This window comes from Ranitomeya imitator, chromosome 3 (genome assembly GCF_032444005.1).
Source record: "Ranitomeya imitator isolate aRanImi1 chromosome 3, aRanImi1.pri, whole genome shotgun sequence".
NCBI lineage: Eukaryota > Metazoa > Chordata > Amphibia > Anura > Dendrobatidae > Ranitomeya > Ranitomeya imitator.
Window position 1 is genome coordinate 667,856,210 of NC_091284.1, and position 26,751 is coordinate 667,882,960.

The 26,751-nt window shown below is 44.0% G+C and overlaps 1 protein-coding gene across 1 annotated transcript in view; it reads left to right on the plus strand.

The window, feature by feature from the left end:
• Positions 1–852: 852 nt before the first annotated feature.
• The window catches only part of TMBIM6 (transmembrane BAX inhibitor motif containing 6), a 40,751-nt gene continuing 14,852 nt past the window's right edge, over positions 853–26,751 (plus strand). The window contains exon 1 of the mRNA XM_069758322.1: positions 853–980. The gene's annotated coding sequence lies outside the window, so the exon portion shown is untranslated. The remainder of the gene's footprint in view (positions 981–26,751) is intronic.

A 26,751-nucleotide genomic window follows, 5' to 3' on the forward strand; every position in this document is an offset into this window, starting at 1 on the left:
ATGGACGGTGCAAATACTGATCGTGGCTGATACAGCAAGTTGTCAGCTATAGTGTACAGCTGACAGATGATGGATTGTCATCTGTATGGGGAGGCTATTCTCTTATATCTCAGGTCAGTTAAAAGACGTATTGGTCATTAAGGGGTTAAGGGCATAAAAATTCAAAGTTAGAAAATTGCGAAATTTTCGAAATTTTCGCCAAATTTCCATTTTTTTTTCACAAACAAACGTAGGTAATATCAAAGAAATTTTACCACTATCATGAAGTACAATATGTCACGAGAAAACATTGTCAGAATCACCCGGATCCGTTGAAGCGTTCCAAAGTTATAACCTCATAAAGGGACAGTGGTCAGAATTGTAATAAAAAGCCCGGTCATTAACGTGCAAACCACCCTCGGCGCTTAAGGGGTTAATATGAGCACATTCCCCAGCATGCAAGTGGCTGTAGATAGAACAGTAATAGCGCCGCCTTGTGGCCAAACAGTGAATTGAGGCTGTAGCTTACCACAGTGAAACTTAAGAAAAATAACACTGAAATAAGGACTTGCCCATAGCGGCCAATCAGATTCCAGACATACTATATTTTCTGCACTAGACCTGAAAAACGAAACCAATAAGAGCCATTGAGCAACTGGTGAAGCCGAGAAGGTAAACCATGCCTATTATATCCACTAGGAGCGCTGTTGCTGTAAAAAGAAAAAAAAAAAAAAAAAAAAAAAAAAACTAAGAAGAAGGTAACGTCAACATAAGCGATTCTGATTGGCTAGCGGTGCAGTTAGTGACGTAGTCTATAGCCAATGGTAGAGCGAAAAAGAAAGCCGCCTCGAAATCTGCAGACGTAACCTGACGCCCCTCCTGCAGTCAGAACAAAGTGTCAGGGGGCGGGGCGTCCAGAGCGGGGATCTGCACTGTACACGTACGGCGGAAGCGAGGGGACAAACGGAAAGGCGACACCGAGGCTGCTGGTCCGGAGACAGGTGAGTGCTGACTGGGAGCCACATACGACCCGGGGCTCGGGGACGGCGCCGGGGAGGGAGGTGGCCGCCATTCCTCCGCTATGTGTACTGTAGGGGAAGCCCGGGCCTGTAGTTCCGTATACAGCCCCTGGCCTGGGTATATACAGCTGGTATGTGTGTCATATGGATAGATAGATGCACAGACATATACACACAAGCTGTATATACACACAGACACGATATATATATATATATATATATACATACATATATATATATAATGTGCACATACAGCTCTGTAGACTCCGCCATATACTCAATGTATATGTATAACGTATACACATACAGCTCGTGTATGTCGGCCGTGTCACTACGGTCACCATGGGATCCTCCTACATAGTCTGCGCCTGGCATATGGTGGCACTGTCCGCGCTGGCACATCTGGCTCTACTGTGACCATCAGTCCGGGAGCAAAGCTCAGACTATGACCAAAGTCGTACAGCGTAAATAAGACGTGGCGGCGACATACACATTAGCAGAGCGACAGGCTTACTACACATCCCAGCTGCATCTGTGAGTACACCTGTGTCCTCAGGGTTTGGGCTCCTTTGGATACTAAGTGTCCGTATCCAGAACTGACGGCATACGGGCAGCACGCTGCCCACTGCAATGGGGAAGGATCAGTGACCTGCTTTATACACGGACCGACTGTCCTCGTGCAAACATTGCAGCTTGCTCTACAGTGATCCGTATTTTATATCAGACTCTCCAATGATAAGTCATTGGATCACATGCATGTCACCTTCCATATGTCGGGCATTTTTCACTGAACCATTAAATTTATTAAATTGTTCATATATGATACGCATACCGTACAAATGTAAGAAAAAACTGGACATACAGGTGACTTGGATGTAAAAAAGAAAAGGAAAATGGATGGTTTTGCATGCACTCGTCTGGACCTGGCCTGATGGTGGGCACGCACAAGGCAGCACTGAAATGGTCACAAATCACAGTAGCGTGGAGTCACCGTGTGCTTTTATTTTTTTTTTAAAGATGCACGATTTTGCCAGAAAATAGCTGTACAAAGCTACATGGCTAATTGTAATGGCCTCACAACGGAGCAGCTGTCATCTGGCAAACCCATCTATTCAATATAAAAGCCACTGTGGCCTCCGAGGCGCAGTGTGTGGTCCCATCGGTGCCATGGGGCTTATTCTGGCAAGAATGTTTTATACATCTATGTACTGTCTGTCTGCAGACCTGATGGCATATAGATTGCAATTATTAACATAGGAAATTGTATTTGGTCATGTCAAATTTTTAATTACTGTATAAAAGCAGATGCTCTCTGCATGCTGTCAGGATTTAGCGACTACTGCAGATATGCAATATGCCTCCTACTGGCCACATTCTGACTATACGTGCCCAGCCTCACTCTATACAAGTGATTGAGTGAAGCCGAACGTGTCTAATTGGCGCATGACTACATGTATGCACATTACATACTTGCTGTCACGTGACTGCCTGCTCTCGGAGAGTCCTGACTACATGTGATGAGCGTGTTGTGAGGATTCAGAAGTCTGCAGTTACATAGTGGCAACAGACTTTCATCCCAAACCTGGACAACCCCTTTAAAAAGATTGGCCAGGTTTGACATGAAATTTGGCAGTCACTCTGTGTCTTCAGACTTGTGAATCTACAATTTGCGCACTCGAAATTCTCTGGTGGCAGCGGTGAGAGCTGGCGGTCATGTGACTGCAATTACGCGATTTGCGTATATCCTGCTAGATTATGATTAGACTTGCGTGCTTTTGCTCAATTCACTTGTATTGAGAGAAGCTGCTAGTCTGAATGTGTCCGGGAGTATGCATATCACATGACTATCTGCTCCTGGGGAATACTGACAGCGTGCAATGTGAGTATTCACAAGTATGCAATAAAATAGTCTTTCATGTCAAATCTGGACAACCCTTTTAAGGTTACATGGAATTGCATATAGTTGCATGTTTTATTGTGGCCCATAAAGAATATACACTGCTCAAGAAATAAAGTGAACACTAAAATCCCACATCCTAGATATCACTGAATGAAATATTCCAGTTGTAAATCTTTATTCATTACATAGTGGAGTGTGTTGAGAACAATAAAACCTAAAAAATGATCAACGTAAATCACAACTAATATCTCACGGAGGTCTAGAGTTGGAATGATGCTCAAAATCAAAGTGGAAAATGAAGTTACAGACTGATCCAACTTCAGTTGAAATGCCTCAAGACAAGGAAATAATGCTCAGTATTGTGTGTGTGGCCTCCACGTGCCTGTATGACCTCCCTACTGTACAACGCCTGGGCATGCTCCTGATGAGGCGGCGGATGGTCTCCTGAGGGATCTCCTCCCAGACCTGGACTAAAGCATCCACCAATTCCTGGAGAGTCTGTGGTGCAACGGTGGTGGATGGTGCGAGACATGATGTCCCAGATGTGTTCAGTCGGATTCAGGTCTGGGGAACGGACAGGGCAGTCTATAGCTTCAATGCCTTCATCTTGCAGGAACTGATGACACACTCCAGCCACATGAGGTCTGGCATTGTCCTGCATTAGGAGGAACCCAGGGCCAACTGCACCAGCATATGGTCTCACAAGGGGTCTGAGGATGTCATCTCGGTACCTAATGGCAGTCAGGCTACCTCTGGGAAGCACATGGAGGGCTGTGCGGCCCTCCAAAGAATTGCCACCCCACAGCATTACTGACCCACTGCCAAATCTGTCATGCTGAAGGATGTTGCAGGCAGCAGATCATTCTCCACGGCGTCGCCAGACTTTGTCACGTCTGTCACATGTGCTCAGTGTGAACCTGCTTTCATTTGTGAAGAGCACAGGGCGCCAGTGGCGATTTGCCAAACCTGGTGTTCCGTGACAAATGCCAAGCGTCCTGCACGGTGCTGGGCTGTGAGCACAACCACCATCTGTGGATGTTGGGCACTCAGACCATCCTCATGGAGTTGGTATCTAACCGTTTGTGCAGACACATGCACATTTGTGGCCTGCTGGAGGTCATTTTGCAGGGCTCTGGCAGTGTTCCTCCTTGCACAAAGGCTGAGGTAGCGTCTTGCTTCTGGTTTTTGAACTCCTACGGCCCCCTCCACGTCTCCTGGTGTACTGGCCTGTCTCCTTCTAGCACCTCTGGACACTACGCTGACACACAGCAAATCTTCTTGCCACAGCTCACATTGAGGTGCCATCCTGGATGAGCTGCACTACCTGAGCCACTTGTGTGGGTTTTAGAGTCCGTGTCATGCTACTATGAGTGTGAAAGCACAACCAACATTCAAAAGTGACTAAAACATCAGCCAGAAAGCATTAGTACTAAGATGTGGTCTGTGGTCCCCACCTTTATTGAGGGTATCTTGATAATTGCCAGTAATTTCCGTCTGTCTATCCCATTTGCACAATAGCATGTGAAATTGATTGTCAAACAGTGTTGCTTCCTAAGTGGACAGTTTGATTTCACAGAAGTTTGATTTTCTTGGAGTTACAGTATATTCTGTTGTTTAAGTGCTCCCTTTATTTTTTTGAGCAGTGTATTTTATAATGTCATCTAATGTGATCAGATTTAACACTGTAGAGCCTGTACACTGGGTATAGACATCTGATGAGTATGAGAATGAAACATCTTAAGGGAAGGTCATTAATATCCTAATAGTGAAACAGCCCCTAACAATGGCGCAATGTGTGTTTGTTTGTTTTTGATTTTTCTTCTTCTTGTATATGAGATTGGATTAATGGAGAAATACAGTAAGTATCTCTTACACAGTAATGGGAGCCCTGTTGCAGCTTTGTGATATCTATAGCTTTATTGACGTTTTTCTCTATCACAGCCTCCTTCAATAGTGCATTTAATAACGGCACCTACTAAAAGAAAAAATTTTCTCTTAGTCTTAAGATTCCTTACAATATAGAAGCCTAACACTATAAATCACTTTTGGATTCTAGTTGAGTGTTTAACAGCACTGGACAAAAAATTGTCATTAAACAGACCTAAAACAGTTTGGAGCTATTTATTAAAACGGGCCCCATACACCAGTGTATCGCGGTCAGCCATATATCACCATCCACCATTATGGTCCATATTTGAATTGTGAAACATTGATGTATGAATACAGCCTTAGGCCGGTGTCACACTTGCGTGTGCAATACGAGAAACTTGCGCATCAATACCCGGCACAGCCACCGGCACTCGGGACCGGAGCATGCGGCTACATGTATTTCTATGCAGCTGAACGCTCCGGTCCAGAGTGCTGCCGGGTATTGATGCCAGAGACCCACGCGAGTTTCTCGGATTGCACACGCAAGTGTGACCCCGGCCTTAAACTCAGTAACACTGAAATGAGAAGCACCACATTTATTAAGGCTACTTTCACACTAGCGTTTTTTGCAATACGTCGCAATGCGTCGTTTATGGGAAAAAAAACGCATCCTGCAAAGTTTGCAGGATGTGTTTTTGCCCCATAGATTAACATTAGCGACGCATTGCCACACGTCGCAACCGTCGTGGGAAGGTTGCGACGTGTTGTGGCGGACCGCTACGCTGCATGTCACGTTTTTTGCTGCCGATGGACTGCTTTTTCCGACCGCGCATGCGCGGCCGGAAATCCTCCCCCAACTCCCCCACACCTCACAATGGGGCAGCGGATGCGATGAAAATCTGCATCTGCTGCACCCATTGTGCGGTGCAAACAACGCTAGCGTCGGTAACCTCGGCCCGGCGCACTGCGACGGGCCGAGCCCGACGCTAGTGTGAAAGTAGCCTAAGAGATGTGTTTGGGCTTCGGCCAGAAATCAAGATCTACTTTTGCTATGAGCCTATTTTTGGTGTTTGACCAACTGTGGCCTCTACCCATGTTCTAACCCTGCCCGCTTTTCTAACAATCTGTAAAAAGTCACAAACTGCAGCACTGCTGTTTATTGCTGGATTCCCGCTAAGTTTGTCAATTCATTAAGAAATTTTTGCCAGTTTTCTGGCGTAAAAATTTTTGAAATGTAGCAAAGTTTTAGTGCGACTCTTATGGGTTTTGATGGGTTTTTGCCAGTTGTGGACTTCATGAAAGCTGGGCGAGGTTTTGGTGGGAGATGGTGTGGCCAACAAATTTACCATACTTTTCATCACAAGTGGTGTAAATTAAGGAAAAAAATGTACCGCGGTCTCTAACTGGAGTACATCTTTTGCAGTGACGCATGGTAGCTGAAAGTTGTCAAGTTACCGTACTTATGTACCCCAGCGCACTGTTCATCAAGTCTGGCCTACAATGCGCTAGGCTTGATTGATTCAACGGCCAATGTGTCTTGGCACAAAAGTAGCGTAATAGTTGCCTCAGTCTAGGTTTACATCTGCATTCATATTTCTGCTCCATGAAAATAGCTGTACTGGATCTGTCACGTAACAGACACCACCAGTGCCCAACAGACCCCATTGACTATAGGGCTAGACATCTTGCTGGGCTGAAGGCTCCTAAGAGGTTAGCCCACATACCTTCAGAAGCTGACGCCAACAACCCCCTCATCTCCCCTCTCTCATTCTAACTATACATGCGCCGTCGGTCTAATTGAGTGTGTGTTTTACACATGGAACGGAAGAAATCAGACACGTGGAGAAGACTTTCTCTCCTGAGATGCTTCTTTCTCTGACATTTGATCTGCAGTGGGACAGGCTGAAGCCCCCCTTATACGTAGATAAACATGTTACGCTTCTGAAATCTGCAAGGTTATAACTTTGTATTCTGCACTACAGTTTGGGAGTAAAAAAAATCCATATGTCGCGCTAAAAAAGAAAGTGAGTTAGTGGGGGTCATCTGCAGGAAAACCTGTCATAAAATTATGTATTACTATAGGAAGGATCAGTACACTTCCATTAATGTAGCATATGGCTGGTGTACTTGCCACTATTAACCCTCTGTCACATACAATATTCGGACTAACGAGTTCACATACAATGTGCCTGTCAGGCGCCTGCTGGAAAAATACCTATAATATTTAATGTTTGCAATTTCAGTGCTCTAAAAGTGATCAGTGACCTTCATAGGGATGTAATAAAAGAGACTACACATAATCAGTTGCAAAAAAAAACATTTACTTAACATAAAACTAATAACTATGAAATACAAACTTTTCAAAACTCCCGCCAAATAGTCCCCAGTTCGACTCTCTCAAAAAAATGTACAAAGAAAATTTTTGAACACAAACTTAATTTTAAGGTACCTTAAGTACTATTAAAAACATATTCAATCAGAAGTAGATGCTGAGGTTTCCCCAGAAAAGTCACACTTGCAGAGCAAATAGCAAGAATTACACACCATTTTTGCATGTGTCAGGCAAATTGCTTTATGACATTTGAGACATTCATAATTTGAAAGCCTTCTGTTTCCGCTTTCCGTTTGGCAGGTGGTGCATCTCCTTCTTTTGTGAGGTGGTGCAGATGGTGACTTTTCACCATCATCTTCTGGGCGGAACCTTTTGAGCTGAACTTGAAGGCGAGAGGGGATACCGATTGTTTTCACGCTTCTCCTGCGTAGCTCTCCAAGTACTAGTTCATGGGCCAATTTTTTCAGATACAATCGTCTACGGAGTGGTTCAAGCTTGTTTTCAAGATAAATTACTTGTGAATTTATACCACCCAAATTCAACATAGCAAAAAATATGACCATTGGCCAGCGTTTGATGTTTCTGCTGATGTTGAAAGTGGAGCACATCTGATCTGCTGTATCCACACCCCCTTTGGTGGCATTGTAAAATGTAATTATCTCCGTTTTTTTTTCTGCCCCAGTCCCAGGATCGATGGCAGCATCATCATGAAGTGTTGATAGAAGAAGTACGATTTTTTTGGCATGTGGTACATAGGAAACTAAAGCCTTTCCATTATGGAATGCAAACATACTGCTGTACTGTTGTCTCTCTTTCACACTTACAAACTGTGGCGGCAATTCCCTTTTGTTTTTTCTTACAGTTCCCACATATGACAGCTTCTGAATTTTCAGATAATCAATCAGATCACAACTTGTAAACCAATTGTCAGCTGTAATATTGCGACCCGATCCAAATAAGGGTTCAGCCAGTCTTTTTACAACATCAATGGGTTTGTTGCTCACACAGTAAGGACCTTGTGGTTGTTTTCCTGCATAAACTTCCAGGTTGTAAGTGTAGGTCTTACTGGCATCAACAAGGGCATAAATTTTTATTCCATATTTGTTTGGCTTTGATGGAATATATTGACGAAAGGCACATCTACCACGAAAACCAGGGAGCATTTCGTCAATAGTGAGATTCTCTCCAGGGTAATAACTTTGTTTACAGTTTACAACAAATCTTTGAAATATATCACGAATTGGAGCAAGTCGGTCATGTGTTTTGCGTTCGGTTCGGGTAGTTCTGTCGTCAAACCGAAGGCAACGAATTAGAATCTTGAATCTGTTTATGGACATAACAAGGCTAAATTTTTCAACTCCATCCCCATCTTTACCCCAAAGTTCCTCCAAACTTTGTCTATTTGCCCTATAAGCTCCTGCAAGGTACAGTAATCCAAAAAAAGCACGCAGTTCTATTTCATCTGTGGGCTTGATGGTTCTGTTGCAGATGTACTTGTCCTTTATAATGTCTATATATTGGTTGGTATATGTGACAATAGAGTCCAGAATGTCATCTGTAAATATACTGTTCCAGCATTCAACTGCAGTTTTTGCATTACGTGCAGTTCCTATTACTGCAGGAAGGTGAGTAATAATGTTTAAAGGTTCCCTACGTTTTTTCTGGAATGGCTTCTTGTTCCATTTAGTATTTTTATCTTTTCCAATATAATATGATCCAACTTCTTCATCCTCACCACTGTCACCATCTTGCTCTGTTTCAGAATCCAGGAAACATTATTCTTCCACCTCATCATGAGAATCAATCTCACTTTCCTCTCCTAAATCCTCATTCAGTGTGAGGTCCCTATCATCTAACAGCATGTTTGTTACTTCCTCAACATCAAGTTGTTTGGATAAATTGTACATTTTCCTCTCCATTTCAGCAGATAATCTGAAGCAAGAGAAGGAATATGTTAGGGAACTACTGTATATGCCTGAGCAGCACACTTTCTTTTATAAAATCTCCCTTATTTCTGTGAAATATCCTCACATTTTGTGCTATACATTCATAAAACAAGCTAAACAAACTATTGTGATGAATAAAAACATAAAATACCAACCTTACTGAATGTGACGTATTCACATGCAATGAGCCTGAGAGATCTGTGCAGCTATATCCTCTCCTCTGAAGCTCTGAAATCCAACTGTGATATCAGGTTTCACAGACCTTCAAGAGACAGGAGACTACCTGGAGGGAGGGGGTTTCCTCACAATCTGGTGAGGAAGGAGAAATGAAAGTAAAAGAGAAGCGCCTGTCAGATCAGTTGTATGTGACGGAGGGTTAAGCAAACTGCAGCACACACGCAGCTGTCTGTACACACACAATTGCTCCGCAAGGACATTGCTGGGCTGTCTACGAGGGGGACTGGAATAACCGCTGCCACAGAACAAACAGGGTGATTGGATTCCAACTGCCCAACTCTTGCATCCTCCGATATAATCTTTTGGGGAACAGTCGGGAGGTCACCCCATACATTAGATGGTTACCCTGAAATTAGCGGGTAAAGACACCTTTTATTTCATGTGTATGGGGACTTTAGTTTGTTAAGATGGTGTCATAGGTCTTTGACTGGTTAGTTATGTTGTGTGCGGGAAGAAATATTTTTCTTTTCTGGACTTTGAGCTGTAGCTTGCATTTTTTTTCTCTGGTTAGAAGGTAACCTGTATTTCAGTTGTCAACTACAAGTTATTAAAGGCATTTTCACTTAGGGTTTCTATTCTTAAGTCCATCAAACACATTAGGCTAACAATCGCCTAGTGAATATGGGGCCTCCCCACTTTTACCCCAGCAGATCCCATCTGATTCTAGGTTGCCAGTTTTTGCTCTCCCTGAGATTCAGCTGCCACCAGAGAAGTCTGGCCATGGCACTCTCGGAGAACACAGTTGCAAGAGATGGCCATCAGCCGAACTGTCAATGGACTGACGGGTGTCTATGTACAGTGAGGCTGAAATATAAGGGTGTCTAGTTAGATTTTTGCCCTCGACATTTGAATGCACAAAAAGGTGGTCTTGCGAGCAAGCTATATGTATTTATTTCTTTAGTCACCTTCCACGACAGTCACCTTGGAGGATGTCTCCCCGCCCTAATGGGGGACAGGACAGGAACACAAAAAGGTTAAATAACCCTCCCCTTCCTGCTATCTCCAGTGTTTTTCCTGTCCCCCCTGTGGGGCATGAAGAGGTCCTGCAGGTGCGGTCGTGGCTGGTGAACGGAGCACCTGGATTTTTCTTACTGCCCGGCAGCCGAGGTCGGGCGGTGATCCTCCCCTCCTCCATGTGCTGCGCTCAGTCTCCATCGCTGTGGTGGACTCGGACCCTCCTTCCCACCCCTCCCGCTCCTCTGTCAGGGGCAAAGCGGGGCAGTGACTTGCTGCCGGCGTCCTCCCTCTCCGGCGTCTGTGTGGAGTTCCGGGTTCGCGCACGCCGGATGTGATGTCACCGCACTTCTGGTTCGCAGCCTGGGGCTCCGCGCTGGAACGCACGCTGTCTCCTGCGTTCCATGAGGTCGGTGGCCACCGGGGGGAATCGCCGACAGGATAGGGTCGTCTCAAGCCTACCTATGGACCGCAGGGGGAGGAGCACATAATATCGCTGGGGACCTCGATACCTTCATATCCTGGTCTGGGCCTCCAGGTAAGATGCTGTCCTCCTGTCTCTCTGTGACTGTATACAGCTTGACCATGGACGGCGACAAACCCTCTGCTTCATCTGCAGATCCTAGCGTTCACCCTCCTGCCGTGAGTAGCTGGGCTGGTCCCATTACTGTTCAGGCATGTTTGAATGGGTTACTTAGTATACCTCTCTCTCTTCTATTGAGAAAAGGTCTCTGCCCAAAAGAGTAAACCTAGCCGCAAGTGTGGTATTTGTGGCTCCCGGCTACCCTCCGTCAATAAGAAGACCCTGTGTCAACCCTGTACGGATGACATATTACGTGCTGAACAGCCCTCCCTCCTGGACAGTATTAAAAGCTTGATTAAACAGGAGGTACAATCCTCCATGGCGGCCTTCTCCCAACCTCAGGTGTCGCATCCTCCACCTCCTAAAAAGAGGAAGATGGCCCCAGTTAATACTGATTCTGACTCGGGTGAGGTCCATTCCTCTGAGTCAGACGACAATTGGGAGAATGAGGGCTCCACATCCACCCCTAAAGCTGATGGGAAAAAATATTGCTCTTCCTCTGAGGATATGGATGAGCTGGTCTCCATAGTAAGGTGCACCATGGGGGTTGAGGAAGTGGAGGAAAAACATTTCGTCCAGGATGTAATGTTTGGGGGTCGGAAACCCAAGCCTAAAAATGGGTTCTCATTTTCCAAGAGTGGGCTTCCCCAGAGAAGGGCCTTAGTGTCCCTTCAGACTTTAAAAAACGGTTTCCCTTAGAGGGTGATAATTCTATTTGGGAGGTTCCCAAAGTGGACGTTCAGGTCTCTAAAGTCACCAAAAAGACGTCTCTCCCATTTGAGGACTCTTCTCAATTAAAAGATCCAATGGATCAAAAAATAGAGAGCCACCTAACCACCTAAAGAAGTCCTGGGAGTCCTCTACGAATCTTCTTAAAGCAAATATTGCTTCTACTGGCTTCGCAAATTAGAGGAACATTTCTCCCAGGGCACTTCCAGAGAGGAAATCCTGGACTCCCTTCCCCTTCTTCAAAAGGCTTCGGTATTCTTAGCCAGTGCTTCAGGAGAGTCTGTTCATGTGGCCGTACGGTCCCTAGTTCTCTCGCACTCAGCCAGGAGAGCTCTTTGGCTGAAATCTTGGGGAGGCGACATTACCTCTAAAACAAAACTCTGCGCGATCCCCTTTCAGGGTCACCATGTGTTCGGGCAAATACTGGATGATATCCTGGATAAGGCCTCTGATAGGAAGAAATCCCTTCCTGACGTTTTTTTCGTCCCCCTCGTGACCAGTCCTCCCAGAAGGACTTTAGGGGAAAAGGCAAAACGGGTCGTTGGATCTACCCGAAAGGGGGTAGAGGCAGGAATATCCTCGTGCCTCAACAGCAACAGACTCAGGACAAACAGTGACTCTTCGGTTGGGGGCCGACTCTCACGGTTTCTCACCCAATAGCAGTCCATATCCACGAACCAGTGGATCCTCCACACATTACAATTCGGGCTGAAATTGGAATTCGAGACACAAACACACACACACACACACACACACACACACACACACACACACACACACACACACACACACACTGCCTGAGAATTATCCCGGAACAATCCCCAGACCTCCTCGACTCCTTTCTCCTTCAAATCCAGGAACTCTTGCGAGAAAGTGATCTCCCATGTACCTCAGCAGGACTTAGGCAGAGTTCATTACTCTCACCTATTCCTCATAAGGAAACCCTCTGGGAAATGCAGACTGATCATAAATTTAAAACCCTTGAACCAGGTTATCAAGTATTGGAGGTTCAAGATGGAGTCAGTCAAAACCGCAAACCCGCTTATTGGGCAAGACTGTGTGATGGGAACGGTAGACCTTAGGAACGCCTATTATCACGTAGCAATCCATCCGGATCACAGGAGGTTCCTCAGGTTCACGATCTCCCACAACCGCAAGATCACTCACTACCAGTTCAATGTCCTTCCCTTCGGAGTATCCTCGGCCCCGAGGGTATTCTCGAAAATCATGAGAGAAGCAGTCATCTTCCTCCGTCTTCAGGGAATCTGCCTGGTCCCTTACCTAGATGATGTTCTTATCATGGCTCCTTCAACATCTCAGCCGAACCAGGATGTATCGAAAACTTTACATATTCTCGAGTCCCTGCGCTGGATCCCGAATCTCCAAGAGTCGGACCTACAGCCATCCACAAGGAAGAAATTCCTGGGGATTCTCTTAGACTCGGAGAAAAGGATGTCCTTCCTTCCCGAAGATCGTCAGCGTGACCTTTGCCAAATAATCTCCAGATTCAAACAACCAAGATCCCTGAAGGAGTCCATGTCCATGCTAGGATCCCTAACTTCGTGCATTCAGGCGGTATCCTGGGCACAGGCACACACACACGGACACTCCAGACTCACGTTCTCCTATATTCTCGAATCAGAACACTCTGTCCAGGAGAATCCCTCTTCCCGGACATGTGAAGTCAGCCCTGTCATGGTGGCTAAAAGGCCGGAACCTTCGTCGAGGAGTAAGCTGGGATCAGCTCCCTCTGAAAGTACTTCACACAGATGCAGTAGAGGAAGCGCTGGTAGCTGCCTCATCTCTAGTCCAAGGCCATCATATTTGTGTCTACTCCGATAACGTGACGACTGTGGCTTATCTTCGTCATCAATAGGGTACAAAGTATACCAGTCTGAAACTAGTGGCAGCATGAATATTTCTCTGAAAGGAGGTGTTTCTCCACCCAATCTCCGCGGTACATCTGAAGGGTTCAGAAAACACCAAAGTGGACTTCCTCAGCAGGAAAGACATACATGCTGGAGAATGGTACCTGAACCAGGAGGTTTTCCTAACCTTAACCTCGAGATGGGGAACCCCGGAGGTCGACTTGTTTGCGAATGCCCAAAACGCAAAGTCAAAAACATATTTCTCCCTCAGCCCCGTGCAGGGGGCTCTGGGAACGGATGCTTACGCCTTCCCACCAATTTCGATGTTGTCAAAGATGCTGCAGAAAATCCGGTCAGACAGAGTCACAACAATCCTATTGCCCCATTGTGGCCAGGGTGGAGCTGGTACAACTCCTTGAGAGGAATGACCGAAGAAGGTCCCATTCTTCTTCCTCAAAGATCCCATCTCCTTGTCCTAGGTCCCCTCCTTTATCCGGATCTGAAAAAGTAGAATCTAGCTGCTTGGCTACTGAGACCAACATTCTAAAAGCCAGAGGTCTCTCTGATAGGGTTATCCAAACTCTCCAAAAGAGTAGGAAACCGGTGACTAATTCCATCTATAACAAAGTATGGAAGAAGTTCTCTTCTTGGTGTCTTCCTAGTGTCCCTGGTCCTTCTCCCCACAACATTTCTCAAATCTTGGACTTCCTCCAGAAGGGGTTAGATCTTGGGCTCTCCCCGAGTACTCTAAATTCCAGGTATCTGCCCTTATTTCCTTTTTTGACCAGGATCTAGCTGGCCATCGCTGGATCAAAAGATTCATAACTTCAGCAAGTAGACTACGTCCAAGTCTCCCTAGTCGGGTCCCTCCCGGGGACCTAAATTTAGTACTCAATAGTTTAACTCAGCCACCCTTTGAGCCCTTGTCTTCTCTACCCCTTAAAATCCTAACACTTAAAACGGTGTTCCTAGTCGCAATTACCACAGCTAGGCGCGTAGGAAAATTGCAAGCCTTGTCAGTTCAAGAACCCTTCCTATCCATAAACTCTGATGGCATAATCCTACGACTAGACCCCGCCTTTATGCCCAAAGTCATTTCGGATTTTCATAGGGGTCAGGATGTGGTTTTGCCCTCATTTTGTTCAAACCCTTCCAACGAGAAGGAGGAAAACTTCCATACCCTGGACGTCCGCAGGGTAGTTCTCCATTACCTGGAGCAGTCCAAGACTTGGAGGGTCGACCAGAATCTATTTATCCAGTTCTCAGGACAGAATAAAGGGGAAAAAAAGCGACTAAGAGCACGATTGCAAGCTGGATAAAACAAGCCATCGACCTTGCATATTCGGCAAAAGATCTCCCTCCGCCGATCTCGCTGAAGGCCCATTCTACCCGGTTGGTTTCCACGTCATGGGCAGCAAGAGGGAACACCTCATCAGAACCGATATGCAGAGCCGCCACATGGTCTTCTATTCATACCATCACCAGACATTACAGGCTAAATTTCGACAGGGATCTGACCTTCGGCAGACGTGTTCTACAGGCCATGGTCCCTCCCTAAAGAAATTAACGTTGGTATTTCTCCAAGGTGACTGTTGTGGGAGGTGACTAGAGAAAATAGAACTAGACTTACCGGTAATTTGGTTTCTTGGAACCTTCCACGACAGCACTAATTTCCCTCCCTATCTGATATTCACTGGATGATTCCTGCACTTTAGTGGTAACTATTCACACTACTATGGCCAGAAAAAACACTGGAGATAGCAGGAAGGGGACTGTTATTTAACCTCTTTGTGTTCCTGCCCCCCATTAGGGCGGGGAGACATCCTCCAAGGTGACTGTCGTGGAAGGTTCCTAGAAACCAAATTACCGGTAAGTCTAATTCTATTTTTTAAGAAACAAAAAATCATTGCAGTTTTTGCTGCAAGTATCTTGGCCAAAACCAGGAGTGGATACAGCAGGACTGGGGAGTCTTGGCTTTGACTCAAGAAAATGTGCATATGGAACTGAAGTAGCATTCTGTAACCTGAGCTAGTGAGGCATTCTGTACGTTAGGTGATTACTTTCTCTAGTACCCTTCCTGCAGTACCAGACCTCACACTCCTCTTCGGTATCTCGGTAGAGTGTTTCTCATTTGGACAGCAGTCGGTGAGCAGCAGTGCAGTGTCTTGAGGCCCACGTATATCGAATATATAAAGCTGAATGTGTGTGTGTGTGTGTATGTCCGGGATTGGCATCCGCACCGTCGTAGCTACAGCCACAAAATTTTGCACAGTCACACGTCTGGACCCTGAGAGCATCATAGGCTATGTTGTGAGGTGAAATTTTAACCCCGCACTTTCCAATTCACCAAACAATTTTGCCCCTATCTACATAATGGAGAAAAGTGAAAGGAAAAGTGTTGGAGGCAAATTGACAGCTGCCAGATGTGAACAAGAGCGATGGCGCCAAAGTATATACCGTACAGTTGCTAAGGTGGGGCCCCGACATGGGATACTCACCACACACGGGGATATGAACACACACACACAAAATGGGCCACACACTACCACGTGCTTGAACACATATACCACCCTCAGCACACATTTCACCACACATACACCAACCACGCCACATAAAAGTCGAAACACAAAAGTCGCCACTCAAAACTCGCCACGCGCAAAACTCGCCACATGCAAAACTAGGCTCACGCAAAACTCGCCACATGTGCAAAACTCACCTCATGGAAAACTCGCCACACGCAAAACTTGCACACGCGGAAAAATTGCCACATGCACAAAAGTTGCAACACATGCAAAAGTTGCCTCACACAAAACTTGCACATACTCAAAAGGCACCACACATAAAACTCGCCACACGCAAAACTCGCCATGCGCAAAACTTGCTGCACACAGCTTGCTACACTAATCTGTCACATGCAGCTCGACACACAAAAAGTCGCTACATGCATGTCGCCACATGCAACTCAACACACACAACTTGACACATGAAACTCTCCCTAAAACACACACAAGTCTGGTATCCTTCAAAAATAAAAATCTGATTAATAAGCAGACAAACTACAAGAGCAACATATGTACCATATAGGAAATACGCAGCTGTCAGTCACATGACCTGTCTATTATATGTATGTGTGAGCTAATATATACTGCCAGGGGGGAGGGATTCCTGTTGGCTGGGGATTTATCAGGCTGCCAATTTAGCTCACAAATACTGAGGTAAAAATACTGACCAAATAACGTGAGATGACATACAGATATATACTATATACAGGGGAGATGACCCACACATATATACTATATACAAGGGAGATGACACAGGTACAGTGGGGCAAAAAAGTATTTAGTCAGTCAGCAATAGTGCAAGTTCCACCACTTAAAAAGATGAGGCGTCTGTAATTTACATCATAGGTAGACCTCAACTATGGGAGACAAACTGAGAAAAAAAAATCCAGAAAATCACATTGTCTGTTTTTTTAACAATTTATTTGCATATTATGGTGGAAAATAAGTATTTGGTCAGAAACAAACAACAAAGATTTCAGGCTCTCACAGACCTGTAACTTCTTCTTTAAGAGTCTCCTCTTTCCTCCACTCATTACCTGTAGTAATGGCACCTGTTTAAACTTGTTATCAGTATAAAAAGACACCTGTGCACACCCTCAAACAGTCTGACTCCAAACTCCACTATGGTGAAGACCAAAGAGCTGTCAAAGGACACCAGAAACAAAATTGTAGCCCTGCACCAGGCTGGGAAGACTGAATCTGCAATAGCCAACCAGCTTGGAGTGAAGAAATCAACAGTGGGAGCAATAATTAGAAAATGGAAGACATACAAGACCACAGATAATCTCCCTCGATCTGGGGCTCCACGCAAAATCCCACCCCGTGGGGTCAGAATGATCACAAGAACGGTGAGCAAAAATCCCAGAACCACGCGGGGGGACCTAGTGAATGAACTGCAGAGAGCTGGGACCAATGTAACAAGGCCTACCATAAGTAACACACTACGCCACCATGGACTCAGATCCAGCAGTGCCAGACGTGTCCCACTGCTTAAGCCAGTACATGTCCGGGCCCGTCTGAAGTTTGCTAGAGAGCATTTGGATGATCCAGAGGAGTTTTGGGAGAATGTCCTATGGTCTGATGAAACCAAACTGGAACTGTTTGGTAGAAACACAACTTGTCGTGTTTGGAGGAAAAAGAATACTGACTTGCATCCATCAAACACCATACCTACTGTAAAGCATGGTGGTGGAAACATGCTTTGGGGCTGTTTCTCTGCAAAGGGGCCAGGACGACTGATCCGGGTACATGATAGAATGAATGGGGCCATGTATCGTGAGATTTTGAGTGCAAACCTCCTTCCATCAGCAAGGGCATTGAAGATGAAACGTGGCTGGGTCTTTCAACATGACAATGATCCAAAGCACACCGCCAGGGCAATGAAGGAGTGGCTTCGTAAGAAGCATTTCAAGGTCCTGGAGTGGCCTAGCCAGTCTCCAGATCTCAACCCTATAGAAAACCTTTGGAGGGAGTTGAAAGTCCGTGTTGCCAAGCGAAAAGCCAAAAACATCACTGCTCTAGAGGAGATCTGCATGGAGGAATGGGCCAACATACCAACAACAGTGTGTGGCAACCTTGTGAAGACTTACAGAAAACGTTTGATCTCTGTCATTGCCAACAAAGGATATATTACAAAGTATTGAGATGAAATTTTGTTTCTGACCAAATACTTATTTTCCACCATAATATGCAAATAAAATGTTAAAAAAACAGACAATGTGATTTTCTGGATTTTTTTTTCTCAGTTTGTCTCCCATAGTTGAGGTCTACCTATGATGTAAATTACAGACGCCTCTCATCTTTTTAAGTGGTGGAACTTGCACTATTGCTGACTGACTAAATACTTTTTTGCCCCACTGTATATACTATATACAGGGGAGATGACACACAGGTATATACTATATACAGGAGGAGATGACACACAGGTATATGCTATATACAGGAGCAGATGACACACAGGTATATACTATATACTGGAGGAGATGACACAGGTATATACTATATACAGGAGCAGATGATACACAGGTATATACTATATACAGGAGGAGATGACTTACAGGTACTTACTATATTTAGGAGGAGATGACACACGTATATACTATATACAGGAGGAGATGACATACAGGTATATACTATATACAGGAGATGATATACAGGTATATACTATATATAGGAGAAGATGACATACAGGTATATCGTATATACAGAAGAGGACATACAGGTATATAATATATACAGGAGGAGATGACACATGGGTATATACAATATACAGGAGGAGCTGACATACAGCAGGTATATACTATTTACAGGGGAGATGACATACAGGTGTATACTATATATAAGGGAGATGACAAACCTGTATATACTGAGGTGAAAATGAGGGGTGTGAGTGCTAAATGAGGAGTGAGGGAAAATAGTGGAGTGATCGGAAAATGACAGATGTGAGGTCGAAATGACAAGTGTTAGGGGGGAATGAGAGGAGTGAGGGGGCAAATATGAGGAGTGAGGGGGAAAATGAGAGGCATGATGGGACAATAAGACGTGAGGTGCTATAACTAACCACAGATATTTACTATGCTCGGGCAACGCCGGGCTCTTCAGCTAGTATGTGTATATGTGTGTGTATATATATATATATATATATATATATATATATATATATATATATATATATATATATATATATACACACACACACACACACACACACACACACACACACACACACACACACACACACACACACACACACACACACACACACGCGCAAAAAAGTATTTAGTCAGTCAGCAATAGTGCAAGTTCCACCACTTAAAAAGATGAGAGGCGTCTGTAATTTACATCATAGGTAGACCTCAAGTATGGGAGACAAACTGAGAAAAAAAAATCCAGAAAATCACATTGTCTCTTTTTTTAACAATTTATTTGCATATTATGGTGGAAAATAAGTATTTGGTCAGAAACAATATTTCATCTCAATACTTTGTAATATATCCTTTGTTGGCAATGACAGAGATCAAACGTTTTCTGTAAGTCTTCACAAGGTTGCCACACACTGTTGTTGGTATGTTGGCCCATTCCTCCATGCAGATCTCTTCTAGAGCAGTGATGTTTTTGGCTTTTTGCTTGGCAACACGGACTTTCAACTCCCTCCAAAGGTTTTCTATAGGGTTGAGATCTGGAGACTGGCTAGGCCACTCCAGGACCTTGAAATGCTTCTTACGAAGCCACTCCTTCGTTGCCCTGGCGGTGTGCTTTGGATCATTGTCATGTTGAAAGACCCAGCCACGTTTCATCTTCAATGCCCTTGCTGATGGAAGGAGGTTTGCACTCAAAATCTCACGATACATGGCCCCATTCATTCTTTCATGTACCCGGATCAGTCGTCCTGGCCCCTTTGCAGAGAAACAGCCCCAAAGCATGATGTTTCCACCACCATGCTTTACAGTAGGTATGGTGTTTGATGGATGCAACTCAGTATTCTTTTTCCTCCAAACACGACAAGTTGTGTTTCTACCAAACAGTTCCAGTTTGGTTTCATCAGACCATAGGACATTCTCCCAAAACTCCTCTGGATCATCCAAATGCTCTCTAGCAAACTTCAGACGGGCCCGGACATGTACTGGCTTAAGCAGTGGGACACGTCTGGCACTGCAGGATCTGAGTCCATGGTGGCGTAGTGTGTTACTTATGGTAGGCCTTGTTACATTGGTCCCAGCTTTCTGCAGTTCATTCACTAGGTCCCCCCGCGTGGTTCTGGGATTTTTGCTCACCGTTCTTGTGATCATTCTTACCCCACGGGGTGGGATTTTGCGTGGAGCCCCAGATCGAGGGAGATTATCAGTGGTCTTGTATGTCTTCCATTTTCTAATTATTAACCCACTGTTGATTTCTTCACTCCAAGCTGGTTGGCTATTGCAGATTCAGTCTTCCCAGCCTGGTGCAGGGCTACAATTTTGTTTCTGGTGTCCTTTGACAGCTCTTTGGTCTTCACCATAGTGGAGTTTGGAGTCAGACTGTTTGAGGGTGTGCACAGGTGTCTTTTTATACTGATAAAAAGTTTAAACAGGTGCCATTACTACAGGTAATGAGTGGAGGAAAGAGGAGACTCTTAAAGAAGAAGTTACAGGTCTGTGAGAGCCAGAAATCTTGATTGTTTGTTTCTGACCAAATACTTATTTTCCACCATAATATGCAAATAAATTGTTAAAAAAACAGACAATGTGATTTTCTGGATTTTTTTTTCTCAGTTTGTCTCCCATAGTTGAGGTCTACCTATGATGTAAATTACAGACTCCTCTCATCTTTTTAAGTGGTGGAACTTGCACTATTGCTGACTGACTAAATACTTTTTTGCCCCACTGTGTGTGTGTGTGTGTGTATATATATATATATATTTATATTTATATAATTTATTTATATTTATATATTTATATTTAGATTAAAGTCCGATTCAATCGATATCAGAGGGATTAGGGTCTCCCAACTGTCGGTGAAGACAGTGAGTGATTCCAGCAGTGCCTTTGCAATGTAATACAGGCGTCATGCGGGTTTCTACAAATGGAGGTAATGTCTGTGAAAGGCAATGCTCCATGGGAATTGTAGTTCTTCACATTACAATCCTGCCCACAGCCAGCACTAGCAGCATAAAAACAAAGGTGCTGCCCAGAGCCCATAATAGTGAGAAATAATTCCTGGCTGGTGGCATTATCCTATGTATAAGAGCCTGCACCTTAGGCAGTTTTCTATGTTGCCCGCTATAGTGATTTTGCTGTCAAAAGTAACATGGAAACGCCACTGATCTGTTTTAGACTATGTTCTCATGTTTTTTGAGGCAAAACCTGCTCTTGGCAGGAAGGAAGCTGCTTACAAAAAAACAGATTTTGCTGTGTTTTTGTTGTCTTTTGTGCGTACTGATAAAGTTTAGTGCCCCCAAAAAACATGCAACTTCCTTAAGGTTTTTGCACCAAAAAGGCAGCAACTCCGTTATCAGGTTTTCGTTACTGTGTTTTTGCACTTAGGCTATGTGCACTCGCTCAGGTTTTTTTCATGTTTTTTTTCACGGTAAAAAATCATTAAAAACGCATATATTATGCATCCTATCATTTAGAATGCATTCTGCATGTTTTGTGCACATGATGCGTTTTTTACCGCGAAAAAAATGCATCGCGGTAAAAAAAAAAAGCAGCATGTTCATTGATTTTGCGGATTTTCTGCGTTTTCCCGCTATTCTATGCATTTGGGAAAAAACGCACCAAAAACGTGAAAAAAAAAAACGCATGCAGATTTCTGGCAGAAATGTCCGGTTTTTGTCAGGAAAATTTCTGCAAGAAATCCTGACGTGTGCACATACTTGTTGACCCACCAGTGATCTATCCTAGACCCCTGCCTATAGCAGTGCACAGCACAAGACTGCTCTGCCTGCTGAGAACAGAGCGAGAGGCTCACCGTTGGTAACCTTTACCTCTGTGTCCTGCGGAGAGCTGAACTTGTATCAGTTTCTGACAACAGGTGTCATCTCTGCAGGGGTTCAGTGGCCTGAGGCGTCTGTGCACATTTTGGGTATAATACTATAGAGGCGCAAGTAGATGGCTCTTTTCAAACAAACTTTATTAAAAATTTGAATATACAAAACTGGGCTAGGAAAGGAAATTAGGTAATATAAGGAAAATGTAATCACGAGTCTCAAAAACAATATATATACACATGTATTGTGAATAATAACAGTAATGTATAATAATGAATAATACAGTGCATTCCTATTAATGCCACTACATGTGTAACATGGATATAACAAAAGGGCATATCGGCAGGATAAATCGTAAACAAAGGAAAAAAATGAATTTAAAACCCAATGAGGTGAAAAAAAAGAAATATTTTATTTATTTGGTACAATGAAAATAAGGTAAAAGTGGAAACAAATGTCCAGGGAAAAGAAAAAGGGACGCAATACACAAGGCATCTGCCTTCGTCAGGCATCTGAAGGCAGACGCCGAAACGCGCGTCGGGGTGAACGCATCCCCGGGACTGAGCTGGACCCTCCTCATTTTCTATCTTGTTTACAGGTATGATACCATGTGTTATTATAGCAGCATTGTTCTCTTTGTGCCACATTTTTTGGCACTGTCTGTATGGTCAGTATTGAATTAAGGTAATAGTACATACACTTGCATATGCACTTTACCTATTACTCCACTACTTTTGGCACATAACTACTTTTGCTTATACAGTATTTGCTTACTACAGTTATATGAAAAAGTTTGGGCACCCCTATTAATCTTAAGCTTAATGGTTTATAAAAATAGTTTTTTTTTTGCAACAGCTATTTCAGTTTCATATATCTAATAACTGTTGGACACCGTAATGTTTCTGCCTTGAAATGAGGTTTATTGTACTAACAGAAAATGTGCAATCTGCATTCAAACAAAATTTGACAGGTGCATAAGTATGGGCACCCTTATCATTTTCTTGTTTCAAATACTCCTACCTACTTTTTACTGACTTACTAAAGCACTTTGGTTTTCTAACCTCAATGAGCTTTGAACTTGATAGCCAGGTGTATGCAATCATGTGAAAAACTACTTAAAGTGGCCACTTGCAAGTTGTTCTCCTGTTTGAATCTCCTCTGAAGAGTGGCATCATGGGCTCCTCAAAACAACTGTCTAATGATCTGAAAACAAAGATTATTCAACATAGTTGTTCAGGGGAAGGATACAAAAAGCTGTCTCAGAGATTTAACCTGTCAATTTCCACTGTGAGGAACATAGTAAGGAAATGGAAGAACACAGGTACAGTTCTTGTTAAGGCCAGAAGTGGCAGGCCAAGAAAAACATCAGAAAGGCAGAGAAGAATGGTGAGATCAGTCAAGGACAATCCTCAGACCACCTCCAGAGAGCTGCAGCATCAACTTGCTGCAGATGGTGTCACTGTGCATCGGTCAACTATACAACACACTTTGCACAAAGAGAAGCTGTATGGGAGAGTGACGCGAAAGAAGCAATTTCTGCAAGCACGCCACAAACCGAGTCGGCTGAGGTATGCAAAAGCACATTTGGAGAAGCCAATTTCTTTTTGGAAGAACGTCCTGTGGACTGATGAAACCAAGATTGAGTTGTTTGGTCATACAAAAAGGCGTTATGCATGGCGGCCAAAAAACACAGCATTCCAAGAAAAACACTTGCTACCCCCAGTAAAATTTGATGGAGGTTCCATCATGCTTTGGGGCTGTGTGCCTAATGCCGGCATCGGGAATCTTGTTAAAGTTGAGGGACGCATGGATTCCTCTCAGTATCAGCAGATTCTTGACAATAATGTTCATGAATCATTGACAAAGTTGAAGTTACGCAGGGGATGGATCTTTCAGCAAGACAATGATCCAAAACACCGCTCCAAATCTACTCGGGCATTCATACAGTGGAACAATTACACTGTTCTGGAATGGCCATCCCAGTCCCCAGACCTGAATATCATTGAACATCTGTGGAATCATTTGAAGAGGGCTGTCCATGCTCGGCGACCATCAAACTTAACTGAACTGGAATTGTTTTGTAAAGAGGAATGGTCAAAAATACCTTCCTCCAGGATCCAGGAACTCATTAAAAGCTACAGGAAGCGACTAGAGGCTGTTATTTTTGCAAAAGGAGGATTTACTAAATATTAATGTCACTTTTCTGGTGGGGTGCCCATACTTATGCACCTGTCAAATTTTGTTTGAATGCAGATTGCACATTTTCTGTTAGTACAATAAACCTCATTTCAAGGCAGAAACATTACTGTGTCCAACAGTTATTAGATACTAGATGGTGGCCCGATTCAAACGCATCGGGTATTCTAGACTATGCATGTCCACGTAGTATATTGTCCAGCCACATAGTATATTGCCCAGTCACGTAGTATATTGCCCAGCACAGAGCCACGTAGTATAGAGACTTAAAAAAATAAAATAAACATATACTCACCTTTCGAAGGCCCGTTGAAGTCCTGCTATACTCACCATCCGCCGCCTTTTCTGCTCCTCGCGACGCTCCCGGGACCACTCCATTGCAAGCGTTAGCTTCCGGTCCCACGGCTGGTGTGAGCAGGACCTATGATGACGCACACCAGCCCTGGGACCGGAAGCTGCCGCTTGCAATGGAGCGGTCCCGGGAGCTTCGCGAGGAGCGGAAAAGGCGGCGGATGGTGAGTATAGCAGGTTTTTTTTAATTATTTTTAACATGACATTTTTACTATTGATGCTGCATAGGCGGCATCAATAGTAAATAGTTGGGGACACACAAGCTTAATAGCAGCGGTAACGGAGTGCGTTACACCGCGGGCCGTTACCGCTGCCATTAACCCAGTGTGAGCGGTGAGTGGAGGGGATTATGGAGCGGGCGCCAGGCAGTGTGTAGGGGAGGGACTAATCAGACTGTGCCCGTCGCTGATTGGTCGCGGCAGCCATGACAGGCAGCTGCCGAGACCAATCAGCGAATGAATAACCGTGACAGAAGGACAGACAGACAGACGGAAGTACCCCTTAGACAATTATGTATATAGATATGAAACTGAAATAGCTGTTGCAAAAAAAAACAATATTTATAAAACATTAAGCTTAAGATTAATAGGGGTGCCCAAACTTTTTTATATAACTATATTTGGGTCCATTTCTTCTATGTGACTGTATTTCTGCATAACCCACTTTTATTCTATATTGTGTCCTGCTGTCAGCATTATTATCATTAGCATTATTATCATTTTTGTTTCAAAATGTCCCTTGTGCATTGCATCCCCTTTTCTTGTCCCCTGGGCATTTGTTTCCACTTTTACTTTATTTTCAGTGTACCAAATAAATAAATAAAATATTTCCTTTTTTTCACCTTATTGGGTTTTAAATTTCTCTTCCTTTGTTTACAATATAAGGAAAACGGATAAGGTGGTTAGCTTAGATATTCTTTATTGGGAAACAAAACAGGAGGGGAAGTGGTACTGTAGATGTCTCTGTACCTAGATGTTAGTGCCCTTTTCTCCTTTGTTTTGTGGGTTGATGTAAGATGCATGTGTAACAAGTGTGGTTGTTCATTGCCATACTACCATTCTTCCACTTACATGACCAGCTTAGTCTGGGCAGTCTGAGCACCTATTTGATTGTGTAGTACACAAGAAAACCCCCAGAACTAGTTTACTTTACATGATTCTGGTTGAACTTGATTTTCTGGCTTCTCCGATTACCACAACCTACGCAGTGAACTGCAATATCACTTGTAGGAAAATCCACTGAAAGTACCATTCACCTGAGCTCTATTCTGAGTTTTCACCTTCTCTTCAGTGATTAGAAAGGTTTTATAGGATTACCGATTATACAACTGGTATCCAGTTGCGTTTATGAGTGTGGACTCACGGGGAGATGATGTTTTTCATCTTGTTTTGATGAATAGGTTCACTGTCACACTTGAAGCTAATATCGGGCATATGCTCCAGTCATCAACAACGATGGTGACTAAATCCACCAAATCAAGAAGTATGGTAGTTAGATTCTGCTGCTGGCTTGTAAGATTAGGCCCCGTGAGTGACATCCTAGACGATCACTAGTGCTCAGCATGGTCCTCGCTGTATCTGATAGGCAGCAGGATGGACTTTAATTATAGTCCTCTAAGACTGGGTTTAGACTGCCTTGTGAAAAGTTTTAGTCCAAATAGTTTCCTATGTTAATGATGGCCTTGGATCCATTAAAAACAGATATCATAGAGATGGTATCTGTGTTTTTTTGTTTTTTTTTCCCCCTCTTCACTTCACCAATCGCTTTCATATGTCCGTGTACTATCTACTGTATGTGTGGCCAGTTTGCCATTTGTAACTAAAATACGTTCACCCAAACGAGCCTTTAGGCTATCTTCACATACGTACATACGGTCTGTACATAGACCGTAATGCCTGCACTGACTACAGTTCCACAGACATGAACCAACATCCTCTTATGTATATATGAAGCTGTTCATTTGTGTCAGAAGACCCTCAGTCAGTCTTTGCAATGTGGTCCATATACGGACCTTATTATGTGTTAGTACGAACATAGTCTTAGGCCGGTTTCTCATTCCGACATTCACGGCCCAAGTAATGAACCATGATGTCCATACTGGCCGTAGGTCTCCTCACCAAAAAGAATAGTCTTAGGCTGCTTTCACACATCAGGTTTTTGGTTTCAGGCTAAATATGGCAAATTTGCTAAAAAACGGATCTGGCGTAAATTGTGAAAAACTGATGCACCTGATCGGCTCTGTACTGCGCATGGTTTTTG